This window comes from Pelodiscus sinensis, chromosome 22, assembly GCF_049634645.1.
Source record: "Pelodiscus sinensis isolate JC-2024 chromosome 22, ASM4963464v1, whole genome shotgun sequence".
NCBI classification, from domain to species: domain Eukaryota; kingdom Metazoa; phylum Chordata; order Testudines; family Trionychidae; genus Pelodiscus; species Pelodiscus sinensis.
Genome location: NC_134732.1, coordinates 8260703 through 8277392, shown reverse-complemented (window position 1 = coordinate 8277392; position 16690 = coordinate 8260703). Strand labels below are relative to the sequence as shown.

General features: G+C 46.2%; 1 protein-coding gene across 1 annotated transcript in view; it reads left to right on the top strand.

Moving 5' to 3' along the window:
- The first annotated feature begins 1859 nt into the window (after positions 1-1859).
- The window catches only part of BRINP1 (BMP/retinoic acid inducible neural specific 1), a 155692-nt gene continuing 140861 nt past the window's right edge, over positions 1860-16690 (top strand). The window contains exon 1 of the mRNA XM_006119724.4: positions 1860-2223. The gene's annotated coding sequence lies outside the window, so the exon portion shown is untranslated. The remainder of the gene's footprint in view (positions 2224-16690) is intronic.

Here is a 16690-nt window from a genome sequence, read left to right as displayed (position 1 = left end):
TTGCAGAAGATTTAGCTTAAGACAACACTTTGTAGCCTTGGGAGGTAGGGGATGGGAGAGTGGAGTCTAGGGCAGCCTGTCCTTGCATGCTAGGGGAGAACGTGGGTGGTTAATGGCACCCTGCTTTTCTTTCCACGTCCCTAGCAGAGCCATCGGATTGTTCCTCTCTCTGTTTATATGCCAGGGCAACATGAGCTGGTGGCTAGAGGAGAGTTCACTGGGCATGAACTTCCACAGGGACAGGGACCTTTAAAGGCTATTTACAGCTTGAGCCGCTTCGCTGTTCAGATTTGAGTGTGTGTGTGCGCGCGCGCGCTCTGCTCTCCCTTCGAACCAGAGCGCCCTGGCCTCTCGGATGACCCTCCTTTGCGTGTCTTTTTTTTCTGGAGGGGAGGGAAAAGGAGATAAATTGCACAACTGCAATTCGCTTTGAGAGCGAGCGAGACGGAGGGAGGGAGATTTTCCTTCCCCAGCTCCAGCCTCTGGACCGTAGCCATCCTGTGAGATTGGCCCTGCAAGCAGACGAGGTAGGAGGCATCAGGATTGCAGCTCAGGCGGTCTGCTGCCTCCTGACGCTGCTCAGTGGCTCTCAACCTATTTCAAGTGCAGCAAATCTCTCCCTTCCCAGCAGGCTGCTGTTACCTCCCGCAGCCCAACGAGGCAGGGCAGAGCTGGCGAAGGAGCAGCCGCCGATTCTGTGTGTTTGGGGGAAAGCCGAGCTCAGACGGATACAAGAAAAGGAGACAGGGCGGCGGAACGGACAAAGGTCCCCCCGGGAAGAGGAACCGATTGGCAGCCTCTCTCCAGAGCTTCAGACGCCGGAGATGAGCAAGCTGCAAGTGCCCCCGAAGAGCTCTCCATGGTGCTGAACTGCGTCCCCAGTCTCCACAGAGATGCAAAGCGCCCCAAGGAAGCGAGGGACCGGCCTAGGTCCTCGCCTCCAGCGGAGGGCTCCGTGGTCGGAGGATATCGGGAGCCCAGCCTGGGTGCTGCCCCCAACCTTGCAGACTTGGCACTATTCACCCCTGCCGCCCACCCTGGCCTTGCTTCCCCGCCGCCTCCTTCCTTCTGGCAGAGCACAGTGAGCAGCACAGCCCGAGCTGCCTGTCTGCAATCGCTGTCTGGACACACGCACACACACACACACACACACACACACAGACGCACAGGCACGCACGCACACCCACACCCATACTCGCAGTGTACATCTCCCCCTCCCCCGCAGGTACAGCTCTGCTCTCGGGCACTGCCCTACACCCCCCCTCCGCCCCCAGCCCTCGGACCGCTTTGCACTCTCCCTGCCCCACAGGAGTTTGCAAGAGCGACTTCACAGGTGAAGCGCATCACATCGCAGTGCGGTGAGCGCCCGCCATCCCCAGCTGCTCTGATGTACACACGGGCGCGCACACACCGCGGATCCATCAGGGGAGGGTGCCCCCGCTAGACATTCACCCCCTGCTGCCTTCGGTTCCCCAGTCCTCCCACACCCCACGGTCAATCCAAGATAACTCTACAGTCACACGCGCTCCTGGGCCCTGACCGGAGAGAGATCCCCGCGCTCCTGGAAGGGCCCCCACAAAGATGTCACTACACGCAGCCCCGCGAGTCTGAGCCTCGTTTACACGTCCCGGCCTCTGCCTGCCCAGCGCCTCCGAGCCAGCCCCGCCTCTCATGTCCCCTTCACAGCCCCCGCCCGATTATGTACACAACACTTTTTAGAATAAAATCGCAGGGTTTAGGCTCCTCCCTCTTGCCTCCCTGTTCTCTCCTTCCCCCCATTCATTTTATCCAGGCTGCTTTAAGTCCCTCCCCTGCTGGAAAGCCCAGCCTCTCGCTTCTCTCCCGAAGCCCTTTTCATTTTTATTTCCAGCCCCTCTTCATTCTCCCCGCTGCCTCTACTGCTCCTTCCTCGATGGCTGCAAACTGATCAGCAGAGAAGAAGGGAGGGGGGGGAAAGCGGGAAGGAAAAGAAACTAAAAAAAGAGGGAGAGAGAGGGGGAAAGGATTTGTCTCTGCCCTTAATGCCTGCAATCTGGATCAAGGAAAGGGATTTTCTGTCTGAGCATGAAAAGGACTGCTAGAGCCCCAGGATTCCCACGCCTGCATTATCAGAGCAGCACCCACTATGCAAGCTGGACACAGAAGCTCTCCCACAAGTTCCTGTCGAGCCCAATAAAACCCACAGGCGATCAGATCCCGGCCAAAGAGGAACATTAACATCAGGTAAGGGGAGGGTTTCCTTTCGTCTGCATCGAGTCCACTTAGCCCTTCGTCCTCGTGCCCAGGTTTTGAACTGCGTGTCGTGTATTTATGGCGTGATCGCTAATTTTAATATAATATTCTAACATGTCCTATCGAATTCCATTCCCCCTGGAACCAGTGCCGTTGGACACACACACTCTCTCACTCTCTCTCTTTGCGTTGCAGTCTCTTGCCCCCTCCCCTTTGGGTTGCAGGAAGTTAATGTGGTGTTTCAATGCAGAAGTCCTATAACCTAATTAGCTTCTGGGTTTTGTGAGTGTGTGTGTGTGAGAGAGAGAGAGAGAGACAGAGAGACAGAGAGGCGTGTGGTTGGCAGGATATTTGCACGCATAGGGTTGGGAGTTGCTTCATGCAATGGGATCACGTAGCTAGGGCAAAGTACATTCTAAAATGCATGGGAGGAAGGGTGCAGCTTTCAACTAAAGCAGGGGGTGAGGGTTAAAATCTACAGCGCTGTCTGTGTTCCAGAATAGTGATACATCCTAGGAAATATCCCCGAAGAGATGGTGTCATCTCCACTTAAACCACTGTTCCATTTGTGCAAGTGACAGGCAAATCCTGTAAAAGGAGAAGTCTGTCACTTTAAATCCCACACCAGGTTGATTGCCTCTACTCCTAATGGGAATTGGAAGAAACTGAAATATAGCAAGAAGGTGCGGGGGGGGAGAGGATCATGGATCCGAGGACAATTTTGTGTCCCCCCTCCTGGGCTGGGGACTTTTTATGGATTGAGGAGTTGCTCAGTTGTGAAGGCTGCTTGCAACGCTGTCTGATAAAGAAGCACAAGTTTGTGTTTCCTGGTCCATAAAGGATTTGCGGAGGTCAAATGAGAGAGCACCTCCCCACCTTTCCATCATCACCTCGAGGGCCAGCACACATCCCATTTTCTGGCTGAGCCATGAGGAGTCTGGGGGAGTGGGGGTTAAAGGGGGCAGAAACCCAGGAAAAGGGGAAACAAGCTGCAGACAAAATGCTGAGCTTCACAAATGAATTGAGACTTCTGACCGATATCTGGAGTCATGCTGTGGATACTACTGTACGATCGCTTGCATTTTAGCCAGGCTTTCCATCCCATCTGGATGTAGAATAATAATTCATGAATGGGAGTTAAGCTGCTTTCAGGAGAGTTGCAGAGAAGTATTGGGAGGAGAAGATAACCAAGGTTTTGGTGCAAGGTGCTGATTTTTAAAAAAATATATGTATCATAGTATCTAGCGACTCTGTGTGTGTGTGTATGTGTGTGTCCTTCTACAAAACTTGGTCTCTTCTCCTCTTTCACTTGTCCACAAGCCACACACCAGCTCCCCACCCCATACACAGGTCTCTCTCTCTCTCACACACACACATACACTCTTGGATTCACACAGTCTCTCACCCTCACAAACACACCATCTTCGTCCCTTGCACTAATCTACTCAAATATCAAACAGTGTTGCCATCCTCACTGGCTGTGCAAGTCAAATCTCCAGGCAGGTTTGATGCCTCCTTCACCCCCACCCCTTTGAAGAGCTCTGGGTAAGGAAATCACTTATAAAGCTTTGGACAATTTAGGGGTTGCCTGCTCCACAGCCCCTTGCCATGCAGCAGCCAATGTTTTGCACGAGTGCTTTTGTTTTACTGCTCTTTGCCTGGCCCCAGACAGGGTAATTGCTTCTCTCCAGCCAAGGCAGACAGGCTCAGTGGAGGGTATAGCTTGAACTGCGTCCCAAGAGAGGGGATTATCCTGCACTCTTCAGACATTGAGCTAGAGATGGGCCAGAATGGCAGAAATGACGTATGCCCTGCTATCTGTGTGGTGTTGTTGGGTATGTGTGAGTGTGCGTGTGTGTGTGTGTGTGAGAGAGAGAGAGAGAGAGAGAGTTTGCAGGATCCATTTTCCCTAATTCTACCTATTGGCATCAAAGTAAAACCCTCTAGTCCTTGGACCGCAGTATCCCACCACCAACATTTTGCTGTGCTGCCCCCCTGGTTCAAGGATGAACACACTGGTGTGGTGCTGGAGGGAAGATGATGTCACTGGTTTAAGATGTACTAACCACAACCACCACCCCTCCTCCTTCCTCTCTCTTCCAAGGGCCTAGTTAGGAGATTGTGTAATCTCCCTAAGGGCAGGAATCTAATGAGGCCAGCTGACTGGCCTGCTAAAACTTCTGATTTCAGGGACACAATAAGAGGAGATAGTGCTGCCTCTAAAAGCTGGTCCCAAGAGGGCTTGTGAAAGGGTTATTCATGCCTCTCCTCCCCTGCTCCCAGTGAATACCCTGGAAGTGTTTGTTGGGCCAAATAGAATCAAGATGGCATTCCGCTTCTGGTGATTGTTAGGTGAGACTGAGCGTGACCATTGTGTTCTTTATAACACAAATCCTGCTGTCTTCACTCAGTCAAAACTCCCATTTACTTCCCTGAGAATATCAGCACTTGAGGAAACCCTGAAGAATTTGGCTCAGAAAAACAAAAGCTGCATCTTTCTGACCTACTGAGAAATCACTTTGGATTTCCTAGGTTGATCCAGATATGTTCAAAGGCATGAAAAATCAGATTTGGGGTTGAGGTAATCAAAACTCCAGGATTTATGTCAAATATCAGCAAATAAATAAAAAAGAAACTCTGAGGGGATGGGAGAGTAAATAAATAAGGAAACCAATGCAAGTCCCTGTATGAGAAATTAGAGAAGCTGAACAATGTTCAGGACAAGAAAAAAAAGCATGCAGCAATGTACGTGTCTGTCTAATGTCCTTTGTGTGTGTTTGTGCATATGTCAAAAACAAATGCCTATACCATTAAAAACCTTTCTGGTAACACAGTGTTTGCTAGCTGGAGTCCTTTCACTAGTATCTTCATTTACACAGGGAGTTGGTGGGACTGGATGGAATTGGGACTCCCAGACGGGGGCGCTCTGGCTCCATTTGAGTTGTGGTAATGCTTTGCAAAGCAGACCAGCTGTATCCACAGCAGCTAGGCTCCCAGTCAGATTAGACAGTACAGCATTTCCCTAGAATAGGTTTGGCGGGATACAGGCAAAGACTTGCATGAACTGCTCTTCTCGGTGGTGTTTTCACTTCTCACACAGTTGCAGCCAGTAGCTAATAATAATAGCAGGTGATAATAGTTAATAATGACATATACATTGTCTTTCGTCCAAAGGGATCCAGGTGCATTAACAGGCTCTGGGCCAAACCCTTAGCTGATGTAAATCAGCAGACCTCAGCTGAAATCAATTAGGTTATGCTGAGGATCCCGCCCTGTGTATAAAGGAATCCCTTACCCAGTGCTGAAATTAAGCCACTTCTGGGATGGAGGCCAACAGCCAATCTGGGACAGAAACACTACACTTTTAACAGGGGGAGGGAAAAATAGCTTCTCACATTGAAAGTGGAGAAGCAAATTTAAGGATATAATCATTGGGAATGGCCCAGGGGTTTGGTTAACAGCCCTATTCTTGCAAAACGGGGGATCTTAATACTGTTAAGCAAATCATCCTAGACCATGCAGATGCTCCTGAGCTTGCTTTCTGTTTGATGAGGGTGGGAAAGAGCCATGCTATGGAAAGTCCTGTCACTGAGTGGCTCATAGGGCGCAATCTGGTCCATTGGCTTTATTTCTGACCTGAAACACGGTCAGCATCATATTGATGAACTGATTGGTTCACAGTTCACTCAGAGGAAAGGGCACCTCTTATGAGTCACAGACATGTGCCACTTTCCTGCAGTGTTCTGAGTTTTCTATGGAGTCTCCAATGTGGCTATTTACACGACCAACATGGATTTGCTTATGCGATTTGAGAAAAACACAACTCTGTCTAGCATGGCTGCAGGTTGTATCTTTGGTGGCAGTGGTGAAGGGAACCCTTTTATTCCCCTTCTGAGATTGAATCTAGTTTCTGTTTTGCATGGGGAGGGGAGCAGAGTAAATTAATCTGATGACTTTAGTTTGATGTATGGGAGAGGAAAATAGCTGCTGCTGTCATCTTTAGACATGACGGTCCGGGCTTTGCCTTTTTTAATCAGGGTAGAGAGTAGAAGAAAGAAAACCTGCCTGATTCAATGCCTATTGAAGTCAGGGGAAAGATTCCCAATCACTTAAGTGAGCTTAAGCAAGGACAAAATAATCTGTTACATGTTTTTGTGAACGGTGGCTGGGACTAAGGACTCAGGTCTCCTTGGGCACTCCACATAGCAGGGCTAAAGCTGAAATAAGCTACGCAACTTTAGCTATGTAATTGAGTAGTTTAAGTCAAAATAGTGTATTTTGGCTTTTGGCGCTGTCTACACAGCTGGAAGTCCGAGAAAGAGCACTCTTCCTCTAACTTCCCTTACTCCTCACACAATGAGGGTTACAGGAGTTGGAGTAAGAAGTCCTCCAGCTTGACATTATTTTGACATTATGTTGAAATAACTGCTTGTAGTGTAGACATGGGCTATGTTATTTTGGAATATCACCAGTTATTCCGAAATAACACTGCTGTGTAGATGTATCTCTGCTACTTAGGTGGAGGGATTTTAATACAACACATCTTACCCCTTTGCACTTTCCCTTTGAAATACATCGCACCTTGATGGTGCACGTGATAGAACAGGCACCTCCTGCAGCAGAATCAAAGGTGACAAGGGCTGTTTTCAGTTTGTCCAAATGGAGCAGGTGCAGTGGGGAGAACTTAGCAGTGTCTATCATATGTCATGGGCAGGCGATGGAACTTAGTTGTGGAAAAATGCTATTGTGGGGTCGGTCTGCTGATTCTTCTGAGAGAAATGTTGAGTGCGAGGTCAGTGTCTACAACACAGCTGAGTGATGATTGTGGGATGTTGACTAGAGCACTCTTCCAGTTTAGTAACATGAAAAATGCTGCATTTGCAGGTGTTGATTCTAAGGCTCCCGGATTTCAACTCTGAGTCACACACTTGGTTCCATTTAGAGCCCTGCAAATCTCTGGATGTAGATGCAGATAACTGCGGCTCACTTTTGCTGATATGAATGTGGATACACATATTGTATCTAGAACCCTGTGAATTTGAAGATATCCACCTTATATCCGTGGGTATCCGCATCCGTGGATGTCAATGGCTCATTTTTGCAGATGCAGATGCAGATGCAGATATGGATACAAATTATGTATTGGTGCAGGGCTCTAATTCCACTGATTTCAAAGAAACAACTAGTTGAAGAACTGCTGGATGTGACCTTATGCTAGTAACAGCAGCAACAATTGGTGCTGATTACAGGGAACTGTGCAGAGCAGCTTTGACTGCTGGTCTCCAGACAGTGACTGGTTAGATGGGGTTCATGATACGTGCTGTTGTTCAGACATGCATCATTGTTGCACACTGTTTATACTGGTGAGACAAATACTTTACGGAGTATGGGAGCCCAGCCATTATGAGGCCCCTTATTGCTTCCTACTCCTCGGCAAATGCTGGGTGCAGGTGTCTGGACTGGAACTAGTGCAGAGCACTGGTTACTGAGGCTCTAGTGCTGGTAGTGACCCTCCTGTATTAATGCAGTACCTTTCATCTGGCTCTGGAAAGTATGGCACCCATCCCTGGATTATTGTGAATGCATGAATTATATAACCTGGCATGAATTATATAGCAGCTGTTTAGCAGCTACCCAACAACCTGAGAGCAGAAGTAAAATGAAACTCTAGAAATGCAAGAGAGCAATTTCATCTGGCTCTTTTGGTTTAAAAGCAAAACATAATTTCAGAATGGAGAAGGAAACATAACATTGTCCATGGAGGCATGCTGACCTGTACACCCCATCTGGGAGGCTCAGTCTATAGCAATCATGCCTTACAGCGAACCTCCCATGTCGAGCAGCTCACATAAAGACAGCAACTCACCTCAGCACTCTTCCTAGTATCCAGGCGGAGTTGGCAGAGAAAGTGCTGCACTGACCAGAAGGTAACAGTTGATGGTGTCCCTTCAAGCTTGTGGCATGCTTGTTGTTGGACAGAGTTTCACCTTTTGCCTGCTGTTCTATCTGAACAAGTAAAAGCAGCAGCCTTGTAGGTATGTCAAGTATTAGTATTGCCTGCACTTTTATAACTAGATCCAGTGTAGCAGAGAGAATAAATAGTAGGAGGCTAGAATCAGAGCTGGTATTAATGAAGACACTGAACAGGACCAGGCTTAGGAGCAAGCCAGGAGGGCAGCCACCCAGGAAATCCGTTTTTGGTTGGAGTCAGGCATAATAGATCAGTTTTATTTATTTACTACAAGATTGACCCAACGTTCCCCAGGCCCTTAATTAATTTTTGTTTTTTGGAAAATAAAATGTAAATGTCCGTGCTTCATTTGAATCATTGCTCTGGGGATATGAGGTTCAGTATGCAGACAGCCCGGGGAAGAGAGGACTACCTCAGCCCTCTCTCATCACAGCAGCTTGGGGCCAGGTCAGAAGTGTCTCTTCATGGCTGCTGCAGCTCCAGCAGGCACAGTTGAGGGATGAGAGCATATTTCCTGGCTGCGCCAGGTCCAGGTTCATCTACCCCCTCTGCTCCCCAGCCAGAGTGATGAACCGAGCAAACTGTGCCCTTTCCCCTCACTTCCTGATGAAGGGAAATAGCCAGTAATGTTCTTGTACAAATGGAGGGGTGTTTTCAACTCCCCCTGCCATCCCTAAGAAGTGCTTGAGGGTGGGATGCTCAGGGTTGGAGCAGTCTTGGATGTGGGGAGCACACCCCCAGCCAACCCCTTTTACCTGACTGATGATTCTGTCTTTTTTGTTTCATTTTATGGGAATTAATCCCATTCCAGGCACAGCCCATTTTCCTGGCACAAGCAGACCTTGCTTTAGGTTATAAGAAGAGGAAGCTGTATGTCGAATTTAGTGGTCCTAGTTCTTACTATTTAGGAGGAGTTCTTGAACATAAGAATGTTCACAGACCAATGTCCTGTCTTCCAACAGTGGCCAATGCCAGGTGCCCCAGAGGGAATGACCAGAACAAGACAGAACAAGGGACCCATCCTGTGTCACCCATTCCCAGTTTCTGACAAACAGAGGTTAGGGACACCAATCCTGTCCATCCTGGCTAATAGCCATTGATGAGCCTATCCTCCATGAATGTATCTAATTCTTTTTTGAACCCTGTTACAGTCCTGGCCTTCACCACATCCTCTGGTGAGGCTCCACATTCACATTCACATTCACATTCACAGGTTGACCTTGGGTTGCGTGAAGAAACAATTCCTTTTGTTTGTTTTAAACCAGCTACTTATTAATTTCATTTGGTGACTCCTAGTTCCTGTGTTATGGGAGATGGACAGACAAACAAACACTCTCAAATATATAACAGATTGCATCTTTTGGCTGGGTGGGAGCAGGGCACTAAAAACTCTTTATGCTCCCTGGATGATCAAACATCTAGTGCGAGCCCAGCCAGGAGAGAGTTGCCATCTTATACCAGTGGAGGACTTGTCCTTTAGGGTTTGCTTTGGAATGAGTATCACTCGGAGTGATTCTGGGTATAGTTTTGGCCTGCAGGAATGTCTTTGAGATGTCTACACACCCCACCGGAAATGCAGGCCCATACGCAGGAATTTCTGTAGGGGGTGTTTTTTTGTAAATGTGGACTGCAAAGGTGTGAATGCCCCTCCATGGTTCCCCAAGTAAGAGGGGAAATCAGCCTCAGCCTTCCCCTGGCTGGCCAGAGCATGGGGGAGGGAGGTTCAGGCAGTGCCCTGTTCCTGCCTTGTGCAGGAATTACAAGTGCAGCCAGTGTGCTTAAATCAGCCTCACTGAGGGATAGAACAAACAGAAACAGCTGGTAGAGTAGCTCAGTGTGGGGTCGAGAAAGGTGTAAGGCATGGAAACTAGGCACAGACAGAGAGATGAAGTGCAACACAGGCTGAATACTGAGCCTGCAGGGCAGGTATAGACACTGGGACAAGCAAGTGTGAACGATACCACCACTGCACAGTTGCACTTAATGGAAACAGCGGTGGGAAGGCTGTGAGCATAGGCATTACAGTATTAGCAACATACTGCTTCATGTAACAACAGTGAGACAGCAAGTGAAGCATTAAAAGCAAGAAAGGTCTCTCTGTGGAACCGAGAAAGAGGTGCTGAGGTTGGATAGAAATTTCACTGGTTCTTTGCGTCAGTGAGCAGCGTAAGAGATGGGGGAAGCTTTTTATTGGCAATTGTGGGGAAACATGAGCAGAGGCTGCAGAGTCCATGAAGCACCCTCAGGAAATGAAGAGCAATAGATAACAAGGATTGGATAATGGTCATGATAAAATTGTAAAAAATAAATAAAATAGGAAATCACAGCAATGCTGAGAAGTGTTATAATGTATCCTTAAGACTATAGTTGTTCCTTGTGCTGCAGGCATGGAGTCATAGCCTACCTCTGATTTTCATACATTAAAAAATCCCCTTAGCTTCATTGTTTCTATGCACAGAAACCATGATAGCATGTGACTCTGGGTATGCATTTTCCTAAAGACAGTCAACGGAACTATTAGGGAATGACAGATTGTTGAGTTACACCCAGGTTCTTGGCAAACCAGCTGAGGATATTTTTACGGAGAAAATAATCCAGATCTTATATAAGTCTGAAAGGTATGGGTCTAACTAGCGTCTCTTGTTAAAGGTAGAGATGAAAGTAAGCAGGTGCACCAGGGTGTGCAGCTCCAGCAGAGGTGGCTGAGTCTCGGCCAGAGCCAGCAGGGACCTATTTAAAGAGCTGGAAGGGACTCAGATTGCAATATGGGAGTACCTGTAAGAAATGTAAAGTTACTTTCACCACTGGTCAAAGGGTAAATTCTGACTTTCCACCCATTAGTAAAGTTTGACAATGTTAATAAAATAGTGGATAAAAGGAACCCGGTGATTATAATGTATAAGGTATCCTCTTAGATACCTTTTGAAAAAGTCCCCTTTTAGAGAATTTAATACCTCCTGTGAATTAAAAGGTAGCCAAATTCTATCAATTAAGGAGTCACCTTGAAGAGTTGCTGTTCAGAGGAATGGAAGTTACTACTGGATGAACCTCTCTAGTCCGGCACTCTCTGGTCTGGCAACATCCATGCTTTTAGTTAGCCTTTAGTACACTTATCACGAGTGTGGCCAAGATTCCCACAGTCTTATAAAGTTTGTTTACATCCGCAAGTCCTGGCTCTGAGTGTTCTGTGCTGTTATTTACCTCTAATTTACCCCTAAACATCTCGTAAGAGCCCAGTAAGCAGAGGAAGTGTTGGTGATGCTGCTAAATAATATTGACCTCCCATGATTCGGCGAATTCTCTGGTTCAGATCCCGAGGGTGCTGGACTAGAGGTTCAACCTGTAATGGGGAAACCCATTGGTCAATATTGGATCAGCATTGTGCAGTATTTTTGTTTGTGATTTGGAGGAGGGTGTGAATAGCAAGCGGACCATGATGGAAAAGGCTAGTTAAAAACAAGGAGATAGGGGAGCAATTTAAGAAGAATCTGATCAAACCAGAGGACTGACATTAACAGAGGATCAACTTTTAACTTGGAGGAATATAGAGTCAAGGGGGAAAATAATCTTAATTCCCAAGACCCTCTGAGGAAAAGTATGTCACAAGTTAATGGGAGTCTCTTAAATGATGGTACTGAGACTACATAGAAGGGTACATAATGATAAGCATTGCTCACTGCATGAGTATTTAGACAAGTCCCAATTTGGCAAGTTACTTAAACATGTGCTCGAATCTGTTCCCATGCATCAAAGCTCATCTTGGAGGAATTGCTTAAATCCACTGATTGAATAGCTGCTTCAGTGCTTTCCTGAACTGAGGCCACAGTGTTCACAACAAATGCTGTCCTGCCAGTGGATCCATGCAGGCAGACCCTTCACAACTGAGCACAGCCTCATGGACTTTATGACGAGCTGATTGCAGTGTCAAGGCCCAAACTCCCCATACCCTCGCATATGTGAATGAACCATGTGAGCCACTGGAATCCAGACTCTTTGATTGTTCCAAAATCTGGGTCAGGAAGAGAGAAGATATATTTCCAAGATAATTATAAAGACCTACACATCCTCATATTGTCAATGAAGATGGGTGGCAGCTTATAGGTATATTTGTGGCATTAAAAGAAAGGGTAGAAAATAATGAAAAAATACATTCTAACAGAATGATACTAATGCATTTTCAAACTGCTTTACAAGTATTAGCAAATGAAATAAAGAAAGAGACTGAAAAGAATGGGTTATTTAGTCTGGAAAAATAATGGCACTGAAGTACAAGATACACAATTATTTGAAGAATACAGTAGAAGACTGTACTTTGTGATGCAAAAAGAATTAGGGGATCTGTTTTAAACACAACATTTAAAACTATAGAAAAGAAAATATATTTTTCAGTGAACATTCAAGCTACATAACTTTCCTGCAGGAGGCCATTAGCATGACTGGATTTTAAAGGTAAAGGTTGAGCTATGGTAATTAACAGCATTGGCAACTCTGCCATTGAAAGAGCGGCGAGGAGTCCTGTGGCACCTTATAGCCTAACTGAAGTGTAGGAGCATAAGCTTTCGTGGGCAAAGACCCATTTCGTCAGATGCATGTCAATGAAGACAATGATAATCAAATTTCATGTTTCTGAGAATAAACTGTTTATCTTCTAGGGTTAGGAAGGAATTTATCCCCCTTCATAGAGCACACAAGTCCTATAGGACTTGTTCCTGCTCCCACTGAAGTCAAACTGACTCTTCTGAATAAAGGGCATTATAGGAAGGTTTTTGCCATTGAAAGAGGCAAGTTGCCAGGGCATATGGATCAGTAGTCTAGTCTGATGTGACTGCTCCCATGTCACTATGTGAGACATGCTCATTGACTTCAATACACATTGGTGCAGTACCTAAAATGGCAGTTCCCTGGCAGCTGTAATGAGCCTGAGCTGCACATTTTAAATCAGTGGTATTCTTATTATTATTTTTATCATAGTAAAAGCCTAAAGTACAAGCATCCTACATGTTGGTGCTGCTGGAGACTATAACTGCACACAACGGCACGTAGCCCTGTCCAGAAAAGGCCACAATATAAACAATCCAGACAGACAAAGGATGAAAGAAAGGGCCTTTTATTCTTCTTTTACAAATGAGGGATGGAAGTAAAGAGAGATCACAGTTCTTGAAAGTCTGTCCCTGAGAGCTCTCAAGGAACAAGTTCTAAGGCTTTGTCTACATTGGCAAGATTTTGCGCAATACTCTTTAACACAAGAGTTTTCGCATTAGAGTATTTGCGCAAGAGAGTGTCTACACTGGCATATGCCTTTGCACAAGAGATGTGCTTTTGCGCAAGAGCATCCATGCCAGTGCTCTCCTGCACAAGAAAGCTCTGATGGCCATTTTAGCCATCGGGCTTTCTTGCACAAGAAATTAATGTTGCCTGTCTACACTGGCCTCTTGCACAAGAACAGTTGCGCAAGAGGGCTTATTCCTGAGTGGGAGCATCATAGTTCTTGCGCAAGAAGCACTGACTTCACACATTAGAACGTCAGCGTTCTTGTGCAAGAACTCCCCACCAGTGTAGACAGGCAGCATGTTTTTATGCAAAAGCGGCCCCTTTGGCACAAGATCACACCAATGTAGACACAGCCTAAGTGATTTGCCCAAGGTCACAAAGGAAGTCTGTGGCAGAGCCACATCTCCAGACTTTCAATGTACAATCCTAAAAAGATTCTCTTTCCTCTCCCAAGAGCCAAAATTCAAGAGATCCTTTGGATCTGGGATTTCGGATTGGGCCCACCACTACTTCCAGATGTCTCTAAATATAGAGATTCTGCCTTTGTCATTGCAACTCTTTTAAGGCAAGTGTGAATGATTACATTGTAAAGGTGGCATTGCACATCAGGTGTAGAAAAAAGATGCAAAGACATGCAATCAGCTGTGGAGACAGCGACAGCAGTGAAGAAGCCAGGGAAGAATGCAGGGTAACTTTTCAGAGCAGGTGGAAAGGATGAAAGGGAAGCAGCTGCAAAGAACACGCAAGCTCTAGATGGAATAATCAGCAGTCATGAGACGTGTGATTGGGGAGGATCTGACAGCTAGAACATGGAGTTCATTGGCAAGGCAGGTGTAAATGTTGAGATAAGCTGCTGTTTAGGGGTGGATGATTACTCAGCTTATAGGATAGGAAATAAGGGGGAGATATAAAGGGCAGGTGCAAAATCAATGATAAGGTATTATATTAGGTTTGAATGATTACTGTGTTTGTGAAAGTTTGGATGCAAAGGGAAGGGTGGAGGGAAGATGTGAATGAGGAAAGTTTTCTTTATGAAAAATTAATAGGAGAGATACAGACAAGACAGTAGTCATTGGGTATATTGATGCCTAATTGCATTACAGGAAAAAACTTAAAAAATGAGTGATCCTGCAGCACCCTAGAGACTAACAAAAACCATAGATAGTACCATGAGCTTCCTTGGGCACAATCCACTTCTTCAGTGGAAAGGAAGCTTATTTGCAGATGGTGGAGGTGTGTGTGTGCATGTGAATGAAAGTGAGTGAGGATTTGCATATGGGTGATGAGAACAGGATCAGTGCCATTATGAGTTGTTTTTTCTTGAAGAACTGATACAAGTGCAGTGACTGCAGGCTGGAGGTAGGGCAGGTTCTGATTTCAATCCCATGGATACAAAACAGGAGTAACTCCAGAACTTCCATTGTTATTTTAGACTCACATGGAATTAGAATCTTGCCCTTTATTTCGGTGACTGGGTTTCTTAAAGACTGACAGAGCCCGAGAGGGAAGTATAACTTATTTGTCATATGCCAGTCTAGTGAACCTAACTGAAATATATGAGGAGGCCAGGGAGGTATTCATTCCTCACTTTAGCTGCCAATCGGCCAATGCCCTGAGCAGGAAAATTGATGGCCCTTAAATGGTGAGGAAGCGGTGCTGTGAAATGACTCTCATCTTCCTCATCCCTGGAGACCAAACCCTGGAACTCCAGGGCTCAGAGCCTGTGCTACTGCTAAGGGATTCAGACCCAGATCCTTGCTGGGAACCAAAGCAGACTCCTGTGCTGTGTGGCTCATGCAGAGGAGGAGGCCCTGCCTATTGAATGGGGGAGGGAGGCTAACACCTATAAATGCCAGGCGTCTCCACAGATGTCCAGCCCTTCCTTTGGAATACTTTTCAGATGTTTGACACAGCCATGTCTGATTGTGGAAAGCAGGGAGGCATTGACCCTCTTTACTTAATATCAACTCCATCACTGGTTCCAAATTTTTTACTTGAATCCCAATATTATTGGGTTTATGTGGCACAGAGGAGAGGGTGGGACAAAGGAGATGTGGGTTGAAAGAGACAGAAGCCAATGAAACTATTGGAAGGAAAGGGGAGCAGAAATTGGAACAGAACCAAAAAGAAATTCAGAGATGGAAAAGGAAAGAGCAGAGGTGGGAAACAGGAGTAAATTCTAATGAAAAATACCTTAAGTTGGCTGTGTGTACACTGGCACAATCTTGTGCAAAAGCGGACGCTCTTGCACAAAAACTTGCTGCCTGTCTACACTGGCCGCTTGTTCTTGTGCAAGTAAATTGATGTTCTAATGTATGAAATCAGGGCTTCTTGCGCCAGAACTCAGATGCTCCGGCTCAGGAATAAGCCCTTTTGTGCAACTGTTCTTGCGCAAGAAGCCAGTGTAGGCAGGCAACATGAATTTCTTGCGCAAGAAAGTCCTATGGTTAAAATGGCCATCAGAGCTTTCTTGCGCAAGAGTGTCTACACTGGCATGGATGCTCTTGCGCAAAAACACAGCTCTTGTGCAAAAGCCCATGCCAGTGTAGACACTCTCTTCTGGAAGAGGTTTTGCAGAAGAACTCTCCCGCAAAAGAGTTTTTGCGTGACAACGCGCCAGTGTAAATGTAGCCCTTGAGATTTGAATGTCAGTTCACTTTTGTTGTAGTTTATTCTCTCTCTCTTTAAGGGCACTGGCTCAGGTAGATTGTTTTTTTTTAATTTTCTCTCCCTTGGTTAATAAGCATAGTTTTAAATAACAGGAAGGAATAAGTCCACAAACTCAGCAGCTCAACAGATTCACAGAGCCTCAGTCTTTCTGCAATTTCCCATGCCAGGCAATGAGTTTTCAGGAGCTGTTATTATTATCTATTTTATATAGAAACTCAATCTAAGATGGGAGCCACCAGTAGGTTATGCCTGGTACGATCACACATTGAGAGACATTCTCTGCCTGGAATTGCTTACACTCAAAATAGACAAGACAGATAACAGATGGGAGAGGAAACAGAAACATGCAGAGAGAAAGTGATTTGCCCAGGGTCATACAGTAGGTTAGTGGCAGAGTCAGGTAAAGAGAACTTGTTTTATCTGGCTCCCTTGCTAGTGCCCTCTCCACTGGATTAATTATATGCACTTTTTATCATCCTTCATACATCCCTTTCCTGCACTTTCTCTTTATTCCTCTTTAGTCTCACCTTTCTTGCTCCCTTTCAT